Consider the following 16,592-nt stretch of genomic DNA (forward strand, 5'->3'; position numbering starts at 1 on the left):
GGGATAGTATTTTCAAGAAATGGTGATAGAACAAGTAGATATCCATAGGCAAAAAATAACAAAACAAAAACAAAAATTTCCTCAACCCATACTTAAATACTTTATGCAAAAACTAACCCAAGGGCTTCCCTGGTGGCACAGTGGTTGAGAGTCTGCCTGCCGATGCAGGGGACACGGGTTTGTGCCCCGGTCTGGGAAGATCCCACATGCCACGGAGTGGCTGGGCCCGTGAGCCATGGCCGCTGAGCATGTGCGTCCAGAGCCTGTGCTCTGCAACGGGAGAGGCCACAACAGTGAGAGGCCCGCGTACCGTGAAACAAACAAAGAAACAAAACAACTACCCCAAGATGAAGCATAGACTTAAATGTAAAGTGTGCCACCATAAAACTTCCAGGGAATTCCCTGGTGGTCCAGTAGTTAGGACTCCACACTTTCACTGCTGAGGGCCTGTATTCAATCCCTGGTCAGGGAACTAAGATCCTGCAAGCTGCACAGGGTGGCCAAAAAGAAAAAATATTTGGGACATTGGGTTAAGCAAAGAGTTTATAGATATGATACCAACAGAAAAATTCATAAAAGGAAAAAGAATAAATTGATCTTTATCAATATTAAAAACCTCTGCTCTGCAAAGGAGATGGTTAATAGAATAAAAAGACAGGTTGCAGACTGGGAGAAATAATTGCAAATCAAATATCTAAGAAAGGAATTTGATCCAGAATATATAGAGAACTTAAAAAACACAACGAGGGAGCCAAGAATATACAATGGGGAAAGGATAGTGTTCTCAGTAAATGGTGTTGGGAAAACTGGATGGCCATGTGCAAAAGAATGAAACTGGACCACTATCTTACACCAAACACAAAAATCAACTCAAAATGCATTAGACTTGAACGTAAAACCTGTAAACATAAACTTACTAGAAGAAAACACAGGGGCTAAGCTCCCAGACATTGGTCTTGGCAGTGACTTTTTAGATTTGACACCAAAAGCAAAGGCAGCAAAAGCAAAAATAAACAAGTGGGACTACATCAAACTAAAAAGCTTCTGTAGGGAATTCCCTGACAGTCCAGTGGTTAGGACTCAGCACTTTCACTGCCAGAGCTCGGGTTTAGTCCCTGGTCAGGGAACTAAGATCCTGCAAGCTGTGCAGTGTGGCCAAAAAAATAAATAAAAATTTAAAAAAAAAATAAAAAACTTCTGTACAGCAAAGGAAACCATCAATAAAATGAAAAACCAACCTACCAAATGGGAGAAAATATTTGCAAATCATATATCTGATAAGGGGTTAATATCTATCTATATCTATCTATCTATCTATCTATCTATTTATCTATCTATCTATCTAAAACTCCTACAACTCAGTAGAAAATAAAATAATCTGATTAAACAATAGGCAGAGGATCTGATAGACATTTTTCCAAAGAAGATATACAAATCCACAAGAGATAGATGAAAAGGTGCTCAAAATCACCAATGATTAGGAAAAGGCAAATCAAAACCTTACACTATCAGAATGGCCATCATCAAAAAGATAAGAGGTAAGTGTTGGGGAGGATGTAGAGAAAAGAGAACCTGTGTAATGTTATTGGGAAGGCAACCATTATGGAAAATAGTGTAGAAATTCCTCAAAAAATTAAAAATATGACTACTATATCATCCAACAATTCCACTTCTGGGTATTTATCTGAAAAAAAACAAAATCACTATCTTGAAAAGATATCTGCACCCCCATGTTCATTGCAGCATTATTTCCAATAGCCAAGACATGGAAAGAGCTTGCGTCTGTCAACAGATGAATGTATAAAGAAAAATGTAATATATCTTATATGTTATTCAGCCATAAAAAAAGAAAGAAATCTTGTGGTTTCTGACAACATGGATGGACCTTTAGTCACTAGCTTTTTTTTTTTTTAATATTCTTTTGACCGCACCATGTGGCATGTGGGATCTTAGCTCCCCAACCAGGGATGGAACCTGCACCCCTTGCAACCCTCCAAGAAGTGTGGAGTCTTAATCACTGGGCCACCAGGGAAGACCTGGATGGACCTTTAGGGCATATGCTAAGTGAAGTTAGAAAGAGAAAGATAAATACAGTATGATATCATTTGTATGTGGAATCTAAAAACAAGCAAACAACTCATAGAGAACAGATTGATGGTTGTGGGGGTTGGGGGAGGGGGGTAGGCGAAATGGGTGAGGTTGGTCAAAAGGCACAAACTTCCAGTTAGAAGATATGTCCTGGGGTATAATGTAGAGCATGGTGACTAGACTATAGTTAACAATACTATATATATATATTTTTTTTTTTAAAATAAATTTATTTTTGGCTGTGTTGGGTCTTCATTGCTGCGTGCAGGCTTTCTCTAGTTGCAGTGAGCAGGGCCTACTCTTCGTTGCGGTGCACGGGCTTTTCATTGTGGTGGCTTTTCTTCTTGCAGAGCAGGGGCTCTAAGGTGTGCGGGCTTCAGTAGTTGTGGCACACGGGCTCAGTAGTTGTGGAGCATGGGCTCTAGGTACACGGGCTTCAGTAGTTGTGGCGCGCAGGCTTAGTTGCTCTGCGGCACGTGGGATCTTCCTGGACCAGGGCTCAAACCCGTGTCTCCTGCATTTTCAGGCGGATTCTCAACCACTGTGCCACCAGGGAAGCCCAACCATACTATATTATTTTTTGAAAGTTACTCAGAGAGTTAATCTTAAAAATTCTCATCACACACAAAAAATTATGTGTGATGAAAAATGTTAACTAAAGGTATTTTGGTTAACATATCATTTCATAATATATACATATATTGAATCCTTACGTTGTACATCTGAAACTAATACAATGTTATGTGTCAAAATTTTTTAAATGGGGAAAAAAGAAAACAAACAACTGAATATAAAGAACAAGATTGGTAAATTAGTCCACATTAAAATGAATACTTCCATTCATCAAAGAACATCATTAAAGAAGTGGATCCACTAAGTGATAAGCTAATAGGAAACTTTTTATAAAGTTATAATGGGTGGAACCAACGGACACACTAGTTACACTGCTACATTTTATTTATTTATTTATTTGGAAGTATAGTTGATTTACAAAATTATATTAGTTTCAGGTGTGCCACATAGTGATTCAATATATTTATAGATTATTTTATACTGGATTTAAAGTTATTATAAATCATGGCTATAATTCCCTATACTGTACAATATATTCTTGTTTTTTAATTTTATATATAGTAGTTTGTACCTCTTAATCCCCTACCCCTATCTTGCCCCCCCCTTCCCCTCTCCCCACTGGTAACCACTAGTTTGTTCTCTATACCTATGAGTCTGTTTCTGTTTTGTTATATTCATTTGTTTGTTTTATTTTTATTTTTGATTACTTATTTATTTTTATTTATTTATTTTTTGGCCATGTTGCATGGTATGCAGGATCTTAATTCCCTGACCAGTGATTGAACCTGTGCCCGCTGCAGTGGAAGCGTGGCATCCTAACCACTGGACTGCCAGGGAATTCCCTGTTTTATTTTTTAGAAACCACATGTAAGTGATAACAGTATTTGTCTTTCTCTGTCTGATTTATTTCACTAAACATAATACCCTCTAGGTCCATCCATGTTGTTGCGAATGGCAAAATTTCATTCCTTTTTATGACCAAGTTTTTATATATATATATATATATATATATATATATATATATATATATATATAGGCTATTGTAAATAATGCTGCTATGAACGCTGGGGAGCATGTATCTTTTAAAAGTAGTGTTTTGTTTTGGTTTTTGTATATGTACCCAGGATTGGAATTGCTGGACCCTAAGGCAGTCTGTTTTTAGCATTTTGAGGAACATCCATACTGTTTTCCATACTGGCTGCACCAATTTACATTCTCACCACCAGGGCATGAGGGTACCCTTTTCTCTACGTCCTTGCCAACATTTGTTATTTGTAGACCTTTTTGATGATAGCCATTCTGACAGGTGTGAGGTGATATCTCAATGTGTTTTTTGTTTTTTGTTTTTTTTTTGCAGTACGTGGGCCTCTTACTGTTGTGGCCTCTCCTGTTGCGGAGCACAGGCTCCGGACGCGCAGGCCCAGCGGCCATGGCTCATGGGCCCAGCCACTCAGCAGCATGTGGGATCTTTCCCGGACCGGGGCACGAACCCACGTCCTCTGCATCGGCAGGCGGACTCTCAACCCCTGCGCCACCAGGGAAGCCCCCTCAATGTGGTTTTGATTTGCATTTCTCTCATGGTTAATGATGTTGAGCATCTTTTCTTGTGCCCATTGACAATCTATATGTCTTCTTTGGAAATATGTTTATTCAGGTCTTCTGTCCACTTTTTAATCTTTTTTTTTATATTGAGTTGTATGAGCTGTTTATATATTTTGGATATTAACCTCTTATCTGTCATATCATTTGCAAATATTTTCTCCCATTCAATAAGTTGTCTTTTGTCAGTGGTTTCCTTTGTTGTGCAAAAGCTTTTAAGTCTAATTAGGTCCCATTTGTTTATTTTGACACTAAAAGTGATTTTTTAAATGTTTTATAGTCTTTAAAATTTTTTAAATTTTATATTGGAGTATAGTGGATTAACAAATTCAGTTATGCATATACATGTATTTATTCTTTTTAAAATTCTTTTCCCATTTAGGTTGTTACAGAATATTGAGCAGAGTTGCTTGTGCTATACAGTAGGTCCTTGTTAGTTATCTATTTTAAATATAGCAGTATGGTCAATCCCAAACTCCCAATCTATACTCCCCCTACCCTGGTAACCAGAAGTTCGTTCTCTAAGTCTCTGAGTCTGTTTGTGTTTTGTATATAAGTTTTTTTTTTTAAGGGTGGGATTGCTGACAAGATTAGGGTGTGTCGTGCAGGGTCTCAGGTGGTCTCCTAATCTTTTTTTAATTTTTAATTTTTAATTTTTGGCTGCATTGGGTCTTCATTGCTGCACGCGGGCTTTCTCTAGTTGCGGCGAGCAGTGGCTATTCTTCCATGCAGTGCATGGACTTCTCACTGAGGTGGCTTATCTTGTTGTGGAGCATGGGCTTTAGGGGCGTGGGCTTCAGTAGTTGTGGCACACGGGCTCAGTAGTTGTGGCACACGGGCTCTAGAGCGCAGGCTCGGTAGTTGTGGCACATGGGTTAGTTGCTCCATGGCATGTGGGGTCTTCCTGGACCAGGGCTCGAACCCATGTCCCCTGCATTGGCAGGCAGATTCTAAACCACTGTGCTACCAGGGAAGTCCCTAGAAGTTTCTTTGTACCATTTTATTATATTCCACATATAAGCGATATGATAATTATATTTGTATTTCTCTGTCTGACTTATTTCACTTAGTATGATAATCTCTGGTCCATCCATGTTGCTGCAAACGGCATTATTTCAATCTTTTTTCTGTTTTTTAAATCCTTTTACTTTTTAAAAATTTATTTTATTTTTGTCTGCACGCGGGCTTTTCTCTAGTTGAGGTGAGTGGGGGCTACTCTTCATTGTGGTGCACAGGCTTCTCATTGTAGTGGCTTCTCTTGTTGTGGAGCACAGGCTGTAGGCATGTGGGCTACACTAGTTGTGGCGCACGGGCTTAATTGCTCTGTGACATGTGGGATCTTCCCAGACCAAAGTTCGAACCTGTGTCCCCTGCATTGGCAGGTGGATTCTTAACCACTGCGCCACCGGGGAAGCCCCTATTTCAATCTTTTTAATGGCTGAGTGATGTTGCATTGTATATATGTACCACTTCTTCTTTATCCATTCCTCTGTCGATGGACATTTAAATTGCATCCATGTCTTGGCTATTGTAAATAGCACTGTAATGAACATTGGGGTGCATGTATCTTTTCAAACGATGATTTTCTCTGGATATATGCCCAGGAGTGGGATCACTGGATCATATGGTAGCTCTATTCTTGGTTTTTTAAGGAACCTCCATATTGTCCTCCATTGCGGCTGTACCAATTTACATTCCCACCAACAGTGTAGGAGGCTTCCCTTTTCTCCACACACTCTCCAGCATTTGCTCTTTGTAGACTTTTTGATGGTGGCCATTCTGACTAGTGTGAGGTGAGATCTCGTAGTTTTGATTTGCATTTCTCTACTAATTAGCAATATTGAGCATCTTTTTATATGCCTCTTGGCCATCTGTATGTCTTCTTTCAAGAAATGTCTATTTAGGTCTTCTGATCATTTTTCTTTTAACATCTTTATTGGAGTATAATCGCTTTACAATGGTGTGTTAGTTTTTGCTTTATAACAATGTGAATCAGTTATACATATACATATGTCCCCATAGCTCTTCCCTCTTGCATCTCCCTCCCTCCCACCCTCCCTATCACATTCTGATCATTTTTTGATTGGGTTCTTTTTTTGATATTGAGCACATGAGCTGTTTGTAAATTTTGGAGATTTTTTTCATTTCAGTTATTTTATTGTAATTCTGTTTGTTCTTTAGTTCTTCTAGTTCTTTGTTAAACATTTCTTTTATCTTCTTGATCTATGCCTCCATTCTTTTTCCAAGAACTTAGATCATCTTTACTATCATTTCTCTGAATTCTTTTTCTGGTAGATTGCTTATCTCTGCTTCACTTAGTTGTTCATCTGGGGTTTTACCTTGTTCCTTTATCTGGGACATATTCCTCTGCCATCTCATTTTGTCTAACTTTCTGTGATTGCGGTTTCTATTCCTCAGGCTGCAGGGTTGTAGTTCTTCTTGCTTTTGCTGTCTGCCTCCTGGATGAGGCTGTCTAAGAGGCTTGAGCAGGCTTCCTGGTGGGAGGCACTGCTTCCTGCCCACTGGTGGGTGTTGCTGGGTCTTGTCCCTCTGGTGGGAGGGGCCATGTCAAGGGGTGTGTTTAGTGGACAGTTGTGTTCTCAGGAAGACTCTAAGCAGCCTGCCTGCTGAGGGTGGGGCTGTGTTCCTGCCCTATCACCTGATGCATCCCAGCACTGGAGCCCATAGGCTGTTAGGTGGGGCCAGGTCCTGGCAAGAAAAGGGTGGCCTCCAGGAGAGCTCAGGCCAATGAGTACTCCCCAGAACTACAGCTGCCAGTGTCCTTTTTTTTTAATTTAATTTTTTTTGTCCTTTTTTTTGAATTTTATTTTATTTATTTTTTTATACAGCAGGTTCTTATTAGTTATTTATTTTATACATATTAGTGTATAGATGTCAATCCCAATCGCCCAATTCACACCCCCCCCACCACCACCACCAACTCTCCCACCACCACTTTCCCCGCTTGGTGTCCATATGTTTGTTCCCTACATCTGTGTCTCTATTTCTGCCTTGCAAACCGGTTCATCTGTACCATTTTTCTAGATTCCACATATATACGTTAATATACGATATTTGTTCTTCTCTTTCTGACTTACTTCACTCTGTATGACAGTCCCTAGGTCCATCCACATCTCTGCAAATGACCCAACTTCTTTCCTTTTTATGGCTGAGTAATATTCCATTGTATATATGTACCACATCTTTATCCATTCATCTGTCAATAAGCATTTAGGTTGCTTCCATGACCTGGCTATTGTAAAGAGTGCTGCAGTGAACATTGTGGTGCATGTGTCTTTTTGAATTATGGTTTTCTCTGGGTATATGCCCAGTAGTGGGATTGCTGGGTCATATGGTAATTCTATTTTTAGTTTTTTAAGGAACCTCCATACCATTCTCCATAGTGGCTATATCAATTTACATTCCCACCAATAGTGCAAGAGGGTTCCCTTTTCTCCACACCCTCTCCAGCATTCGTCATTTGTAGATTTTCTGATGATGCCCATTCTAACTGGAGTGAGGTGATACCTCTTTGTAGTTTTGTTTTGCATTTCTCTAATGATTAGTGATGTTGAGTAGCTTTTCATGTGCCTCTTGGCCATCTGTATGTCTTCTTTGGAGAAATGTCTATTTAGGTCTTCTGCCCATTTTTTGATTGGGTTTTTTGTTTTTTTAATATTGAGCTGCATGAGCTGTTTATATATTTTGGAGATTAGTCCTTTGTCCATCGATTTGTTTGCAAATATTTTCTCCCATTCTGAGGGTTGTCTTTTCATCTTGCTTATAGTTTCCTATGCTGTGCAAAAGCTTTTAAGTTTCATTAGGTCCCATTTGTTTATTTTCATTTTTATTTCTATTTCTCTAGGAAATGAGTCAAAAAAGATCTTGCTGTGATTTAAGTCAAAGAGTGTTCTTCCTATGTTTTCCTCTAAGAGTTTTATTGTGTCCAGGCTTACATTTAGGTCTTTAATCCATTTTGAGTTTATTTTTGTGTATGGTGTTGGGGAGTGTTCTAACTTAATTCTTTTTTTTTTTTTGCGGTACACGGGCCTCTCCCATTGCGGAGCACAGGCTCCGGATGTGCAGGCTCAGCAGCATGGCTCACGGGCCTAGCTGCTCCACGGCATGTGGGATCTTCCCGGACCGGGGCACAAACCCGCATCCCCTGCATCAGCAGGTGGACTCTCAACAACTGCGCCACCAGGGAAGCCCTAATTCTTTTACATGTGGCTGTCCAGTTTTCCCAGCACCACTTATTGAAGAGGCTGTCTTTTCTCCATTGTATATTCTCGCCTCCTTTATCAAAGATAAGTTGACCATATGTGCGTGGCTTTATCTCTGGGCTTTCTATCCTCTTCCATTGATCTATATTTCTGTTTTTGTGCCAGTGCCATATTGTCTTGATTACTGTAGCTTTGTAGTATAGTCTGAAGTCAGGGAGTCTGATTCCTTCAGCTCTGCTTTTTTCCCTCAAGATTGCTTTGGCTATTTCAGGTCTTTTGTGTCTCCATACAGATTTTAAGATATTTTTTGTTCTAGTTCTATGAAAAATGCCATTGGTAATTTGATGGGATTGCATTGAATCTATAGATTGCTTTGGGTAGTATAGTCATTTTCATAATATTGATTCTTCCAATCCAAGAACATGGTGTATCTCTCCATCTGTTTGTGTCATCTTTGATTTCTTTCATCAGTGTCTTATAGTTTTTTGAGTACAGGTCTTTTATCTCCTTAGGTAGGTTTGTTCCTAGGTATTTTATTCTTTTTGTTGCAGTGGTGAATGGGATTGTTTCCTTAATTTCTCTTTCTGACCTTTTGTTGTTAGTGTATAGGTATGCAAGAGATTTCTGTGCATTAGTTTTGTATCCTGCAACTTTACCAAATTCATTGATTAGCTCTAGAAGTTTTCTGGTGGCATCTTTAGGATTATCTATGTATAGTGTCATGTCATCTGCACATGGTGCCAGTTTTACTTCTTCTTTTCCAATTTGTATTCCTTTTATTTCTTTTTCTTCTCTGATTGCCCTGGCTAGGACTTCCAAAACTATGTTAAATAATTATGGCGGGAGCAGACATCCTTGTCTTGTTCCTGATCTTAGAGGAAACGCTTTCAGTTTTTCACCATTGAGAATGATGTTTACTGTAGGTTTGTTGTATACGGCCTTTATTATGTTGAGGTAGGTTCCCTCTATGCCCACTTTCTGGAGAGTTTTTATCATAAATGGGTGTTGAATTTTGTCAAAATCTTTTTCTGCATCTATTGAGATGACCATATGGTTCTTATTCTTCAATTTGTTAATATGGTGTATTACATTGATTGATTTGTTGCCACTGTCTTTGTCCCCACAGTGAGCTACAGCTGCCCCCAGCCTCTGCAGGAGACCCTCCAATACTAACAGGTAAGTCTGGCCCAGTCTCTTATGAGGTCATTGCTTTTTTCCCTGGGTTCTGGTGCACACGAAACCTTGTGTGCGCCCTTCAAGAGTGGAGTTTCTGTTTCCCCCAGTCCTGTGGAATTCCTGCGATCAAACCTCTTTGGTCTTCAAAGTCAAATTCTCTGGTGGCTCCTCCTCCCTTTGCGAGACCCTCAGGCTGGGGAGCCTGACGTGGGGCTCAGAACTTTCACTCCTATAGGAGAACTTCTGTGGTATAATTATTTTCCAGTTTGTGGGTCACCCACCCAGCAGGTATGGGATTTGATTTGTGATTGCACCCCTCCTACCATCTTGTTGTGGCTTCTTCTTTGTCTTTAGATATAGGGTATCTTTTTTGGTAGGTTCCTGTGTTTTTTTTGTCAATGGTTCAGTGGTTAGTTGTGATTTTGGTATTTTTGTGAGAGAATGTGAGCTCACGTACTTCTACTCTGTCATCTTGTTTCTGTCTCCCTTAATGCCTTCTTTTTTTTTTTTTTGCGTTACTCAGGCCTCTCACTGCTGTGGCCTCTCCTGTTGTGGAGCACAGGCTCCGGACACACAGGCTCAGCTGCCATGGCTCACAGGCCCAGCCTCTCTGCGGCACGTGGGATCTTCCCAGACTGGGGCATGAACCCGCCCTGCATTGGCAGGCGGACTCTCAACCACTGCGCCACCAGGGAAGCCCTCCCTTAATGCCTTTTAAAGTTTACCTGTAGGGACTTCCCTGGTGGCACAGTGGTTAAGTATCCGCCTGCCAATGCAGGGGACACAGGTTCGATCCCTGGTCTGGGAAGATCCCACGGGCCACAGAGCAACTAAGCCCGTGCACCACAACTACTGAGCCTGTACCCTAGAGCCCATGTGCTGTAACTACTGATGCCCACATGCCTAGAGCCTGTGCTCCATAAGAGAAGCCACCACAGTGAGAAGCCCGCACACCACAACGAAGAGTAGCCCCCACTTGCCACAACTAGAGAGGGCCCACACACAGCAATGAAGACCCAATGCAGCCAAAAAAATAAAATTAACTTAAATTAAAATAAAATAAAATAAAGTTTACCTGTAATAGATTTTCAGTTGGTAGATGATGATTCAGTTTCCCACATGTTGTTCTGACATGATTCTGTGGTTTAGAATGTTTCAGATACATATATCTAGGGTTCCAAAGAGAGATTTGGACCATTGAGAGATTTTTTTGTCAAATCATTAGCATATTCCAGATGGTAATTGGAGCTACTGAAATGGATTCTAAAGTGATTATTGATAGCTATATATTTATTGCCATTTTGTTTCTTGTTTTCTGGTTGTTCTTATAGCTCTTCTCTGTTCTTTTCTTGTTCTCTTGGTTTTATTTTCTGTGGTTTGATGATTTTCTTTTTTTTTTTAATTTATTTATTTTATTTATTTTTATTTTTGGCTGCGTTGGGTCTTCATTGCTGCACGCAGCCTTTCTCTAGCTGTGGCGAGCGGTGGCTACTCTTCATTGCGGTGCACAGGCTTCTCATTGCAGTGGCTTCTCTTGTTGCAGAGCCCGGCCTCTAGGCATGCTGGCTTCAGTAGTTGTGGTGTGTGGGCTTCAGTAGTTGTGGCTCATGGGCTCTAGAGCGCAGGCTCAGTAGTTGTGGCGCACGGGCTTAGTTGCTCCACAGCATGTGGGATCTTCCCAGACCAGGGCTCAAACCCATGTCCCCTGCATTGGCAGGCAGATTGTTAACCACTGCACCACCAGGGAAGCCCTGATGATTTTCTACAGTAGTATGCTTGTGATCCTTTCACTCTAGTTTTTGTGTATCTATTGTAGGTTTTGTTTTGTTTTGTTTTTTGGCCACAGCATGTGCCTTGTGGGATCTTAGTTCCCTGACCAGGGATTGAACCCAGGCCCTTGGCATCGAAAGCGCAGAGTCCTAACCATGGACCACCAGGGAAGTCCCCCTATTGCAGATTTTTCATTTATTGTTACCATGAGGTTCATATATGTTGACCTGTAACCATATCTATTACTTGTTTTAAACTGGTAGTCACTTAAGTTCAAACACATTCTTTAAAAATCTATATTTTTTACTCCCCTGCCCCATGTTTTGTGTTTTTGATGTCATATTTTACATCTTCATGTTTATCCCTTAACTGTTTGTTGTAGTTACAGTTGATTTTACAATTTTTTTTTGTTTTAATCTTGGTATTAGCTTATTTAAGTGGTTGATCCTCAGCCTGTATTATATATTTGCCTTTACTATTGGGATTTTTCCTTTCCAGTAGATTCTTACTCCTTGTTGAAGACTTTTCTTTTGCACTTAGAGAAGACTCTTTAACATTTCTTTTAGGGTTGGTTTAGTATTTGTGAACTCTTTTTTTTTTTTTTGCGGTACGCAGGCCTCTCCCGTTGTGACCTCTCCCGTCGCGGAGCACAGGCTCTGAACGCGCAGGCTCAGTGGCCATGGCTCACGGGCCCAGCTGCTCCGCAGCATGTGGGATCTTCCCAGACCAGGGCACGAATCCGTGTCCCCTGCATCAGCAGGTGGACTCTCAACCACTGCGCCACCAGGGAAGCCCTCGTGAACTCTTTTAATTTTTGCTTTTCAGGGAAGTTGTTTATCTCTCCTTCAATTGTAAATGATAATCTTGCTGGATAAGGTTGTAGGTTTTTCCCTTTCAGCACTTTAAATAAAATCATGCCACTCTATTCTGGCCTGCAAAGTTTCTGCAGAGGAATCAGCTGATAGCCTAGGGGGGTTCCCTTGTACATGACTCTTTGTTCTTCTCTTTCTGCCTTTAGAATTCTCTCTTTCTCCTTCTCTTTTGCCATTTTTAATTATGATATGTTTTGGTGTGGGTCTGTTTGGGTTCATCTTGTTTGGAATCCCTTCTGCCTCCTGTACCTAGATATCTGTTTCCTTCTTTAATTTTGGGAAGTTTTCAGCCATAATTTCATCAAGCACATTTTCAACCCCTTACTCTCTTCTGCTTCTGGGAACCCTATAATGCGAATGCTGATATGTTTGATGTTGTTCTACAGGTCCCTTTAACCAGTCTCATTTTTAAAATTTGTTTTTCTTTTTGCTGTTCTGATTGGGTGATTTCCATCATAAGTTGCCTTCCAGATCACTTATGCATTCTTCTTTATCACCTACTCAGCTGTAAATTCCTTCTCTTGTGTTTTTCATTTCAGTTATTGTATTCTTCAGTTCTTTTTAAAAATATTTATTTGTTTGTTTGTTTATTTATTTACTTATTTTTGGCTGCATTGGGTCTTAGTTGTGTATAAGGATCTTTCATTGCGGCACATGGGCTTCTCTCTCATTGTGGTGCACAGGCTCCAGAGTGCAGGGGCTCAGTAGTTGCGGCACACGGGCTCTCTAGTTGTGGTGTGCAGCCTCAGTAGTTGCAGCGCGTGGGCTTAGTTGCCTCATGGCACGTGGGATCTTAGTTCCCCGACCAGGGATTGAACCTGCATCCCCTTGGAAGGCAGATTCTTAACCACTGGGCCACCAGGTAAGTCCCCCTGTATTCTTCAGTTCTGATTGATTTTTTTTTTCTAGTTCCTTGTTAAAATTCTCACTGTGTTCATCTACTCTTTTCCCTATTGTGTTAGCATTCTTATTACTAATGCTTTGAATGCTTTATCTGGTAAATTGTTTACCTCTGTTTCATTAGTTGTTTGTTCAGGGTTTTTCTCTTGTTCTTTCATTTGAAACAAATTCTCCTGTCTTCTCATTTTGCTTGACTTTCTCTGTCCCTATGAAATTAGGTGAAACATTTACTTATCCAGGTCTTAAAGGAGTGTCCTTGTGTGAGAGCATCCCTATACAGTTTGCATGTGCCCAGTGGCCTTGGTGGGAGAGCTGTATCTGACATCATTGTGAGTCACATCTTCCTCCACGGTGTCCTGGCAGCTATCATCTTGGTGGGAGGTGGGTTTAGAGATGGAGGGGCTAGAGCCAGGGCAAGGTGTGAGTTGGGGCTCCTCCTCTGCTCAGTGGCCAGCACCAGCCTACTGGGGGTGGGGGCAGGTCTCAAGTTGTTGGAACAAAAGCCCTGAGGGTTGGGTCCATGTTTGTTTTTTCCCCTCTAAATGTGTGCTCTCCACCCTCCCAGCATTGGTACCCTCACCCCAGAGGGGAGCAGTGCTGGAGCAAGAGGGACTGAGCAGGTGCTTGGTTTGGGTTGTGGCATGAGCTAGAGTGGTCCTGGCACCAGTCAGACCACTCCCTAGCTGCTGCCACCCCAAGTGCCAGCAATGTCTGTCCTCACCTGGCTCAGTTGCTGCTTGGGCCTGAATCAGCTCTGTCCCCTACCACTGCATACTCTCCTTGCCTGTGACAGTCCTTGTCCTAAAGTGGAGCTGCATCATGGAACTAGTGGGGCTGGAGCTGGTGCTTGACTCAGCCTGGGTCATGCACTGTCGGTCGCAGGAAACAGGCCAGTGTCCCAGGCAGTTCCATTCTGTTTCCTCTGCCTTGTTTCAAGAGTAAACAAGTGTGTGCACACTGTTCACAAGCAGAGTCTAGGTTTCTTACAGTCCTGCTATAGTCCCACTGGTTTTCTAACCAGCTAAGGGGACTCATCCTTCCAGTGTCGTACCCCAGGGTGGGGTGCCCAGTATTTGGTTTGAACTGCTCACTCTCTGGGGAGGATCTCTGAGTATATATAATCCCCCTCCTCTTCTATGTCCCTTCCCAGGCATGCAGGCCCCAACCTGATTGCTTCTTTTTCCCTCCTCTCCAATTCCATGTGGATCTTCCTTACAGCCTTGGTTTTACAGGAATCTTTCTGTCTGTCTCCAGTTTGATTTTAGTGAGAATTGCTCCACATGCAGATTTAAAAAAAATATTTATTTATTTACTTATTTTGGCTGTGCCAGGTCTTAGTTGCTGCATGTGGGATCTTTGTTGTGGCATGCAGGATCTTTAGTTGCGGCATGAGGACTTCTTAGTTGTGGCATGCGGACTCAGTTGTGGCATGCATGCAGGATCCAGTTCCCCCCAGGGAACCAGGGATTGAACCAGGGATCAAACCCGGGCCCCCTGCATTCGGAGTGTGGAGTCTCATGCACTGGACCATCAGGGAAGTCCCTAGATGTATTTTTTTTTTTTATGCGTTACGCGGGCCTCTCACCGCTGTGGCCTCTCCCGTTGCGGAGGACAGGCTCCGGACGCGCAGGCCCAGCGGCCATGGCCCACGGGCCCAGCCGCTCCGCGGCACGTGGGATCCTCCCAGACCGGGGCACGAACCCGTGTCCCCTGCATCGGCAGGCGGACTCCCAACCACTGCGCCACCAGGGAAGCCCCCTAGATGTATTTTTGATGTATTTGCAGAGGGAGGTGAACTCCAAGTCCTCCTACTCTGCCATGTTTATCTCCTCCTGGACTATATTTCAATGCTGATCATTGTCTGTTTGCCCTCAGTTCCATTCTGTCACCCTGAATGATACAATTTCCCAGGCTTCCTTGTGTATAGCCACATGACTGTAGGCCAGAGTTTCTCAACTGTGCACTTGACATTTTGGCTGGGTAATTCTTTGTTGTGAGGGGTTGTCCTCTTCACTGTAGAATGTTTAATAGTATCACTGGCCTCTATCTGCTGAATGTCAGTAGTACATCCTCCCTCTGAGCTGTGACAACCAAAAATGTCTCCAGATTGCCAAATATCCCCTGGAGGAAAGGGGGTCAAAATCACTCCAGCTGAGAACCATTGGTCTCGATCTTTATATTGCTGGTGGAAGGCAGGCTACATTACCAAACTGTCTGTTTGATTTGGTTTGGAAGTCCCACACAGCTTCCCAAATGGTGTTTGATAAGGTACAGAATACTAAATTCTGTAGGGAAGTATAACACTTATAACCTAATAAAAAAGACAAAAGAACACGTGAAGCTGTGAAAGAATAACATCTGCTAAACTTGTGGTTATATGTAGGAAATTTAAAAAGAAGCAATGTAAGACAGGAAAGTCAGCCAATGGCTCAGGCCTCACAGGGTGGGAAGGGCTTTTTGAGGCCACCAGAACCCAGAGCCTAGCCCTCAGGTTGTAGTTTCAAAAAATGATTACTCTTTTGCTTTTAAATTATATTTTTTAAAAGTGTTCATTTTAATACATATTATGGCAAGAAACATTTTTTGAGGTGTCTTCAACCCTGCCAATAATTCCTACCCACTTCATCATGGATGTTAAAACGTTAGCATTTTGATATGTAATTTTCCATACTTCTTCCAAGCCTCTACAGCCATATTTGTATATAGGTTTCTATATAGGTATATAGGGGTTTTAAAATAATAAAAAGGTATATTTATTAAATAATAAAAAAGGATCATAATATACACATTTTTGTGCAACTTACTTTTGTCCCTCCCAGTGTATCATATAAACAGTCCTCAAGAACAACAGTTATAGATCTTTTTAATGGTTGCATAATATGCCATAGTATGTATACATCATAATTTGATCAACAGATTTTCTGTTGAAGACATTGGGATTGTTTCTGGACTTTTTTCCCAACAACGTTAATGCCATAATAAACATTCTTGTGTTCATAGCCTTACATATTCACACTTTTATTTCTTTAAGCTAAGTGAGATTTTGAATTGAAATGTATAGGTATATGTATGGTATTTATAATTTTAATAAATATTTCCAGATTACTTTCCAACACTATGACAATAATGTATTATAGTATCAGTTCCCCCATATCCTGGTAAGCAATAGATGGTAAAAATAAAATTTGTTTTGTTTTTGTGTGTTTGAGGAGTGAAAAATGGAACCTCATTGTTTTACTTGCATATTACTGTCTACAAATAGATTTGAACATATTTACAGTTTTTATATAGTAAAATGTATCTATTTTAAATGTTTCCTGTCTCAGTTAAAAAGGTTTTTCTTGATGCAAAGTTATATAATATTCTAAAATGTCTTATAATATTTTTATTG

The sequence above is a fragment of the Phocoena sinus genome, chromosome 16, assembly GCF_008692025.1.
Source record: "Phocoena sinus isolate mPhoSin1 chromosome 16, mPhoSin1.pri, whole genome shotgun sequence".
NCBI lineage: Eukaryota > Metazoa > Chordata > Mammalia > Artiodactyla > Phocoenidae > Phocoena > Phocoena sinus.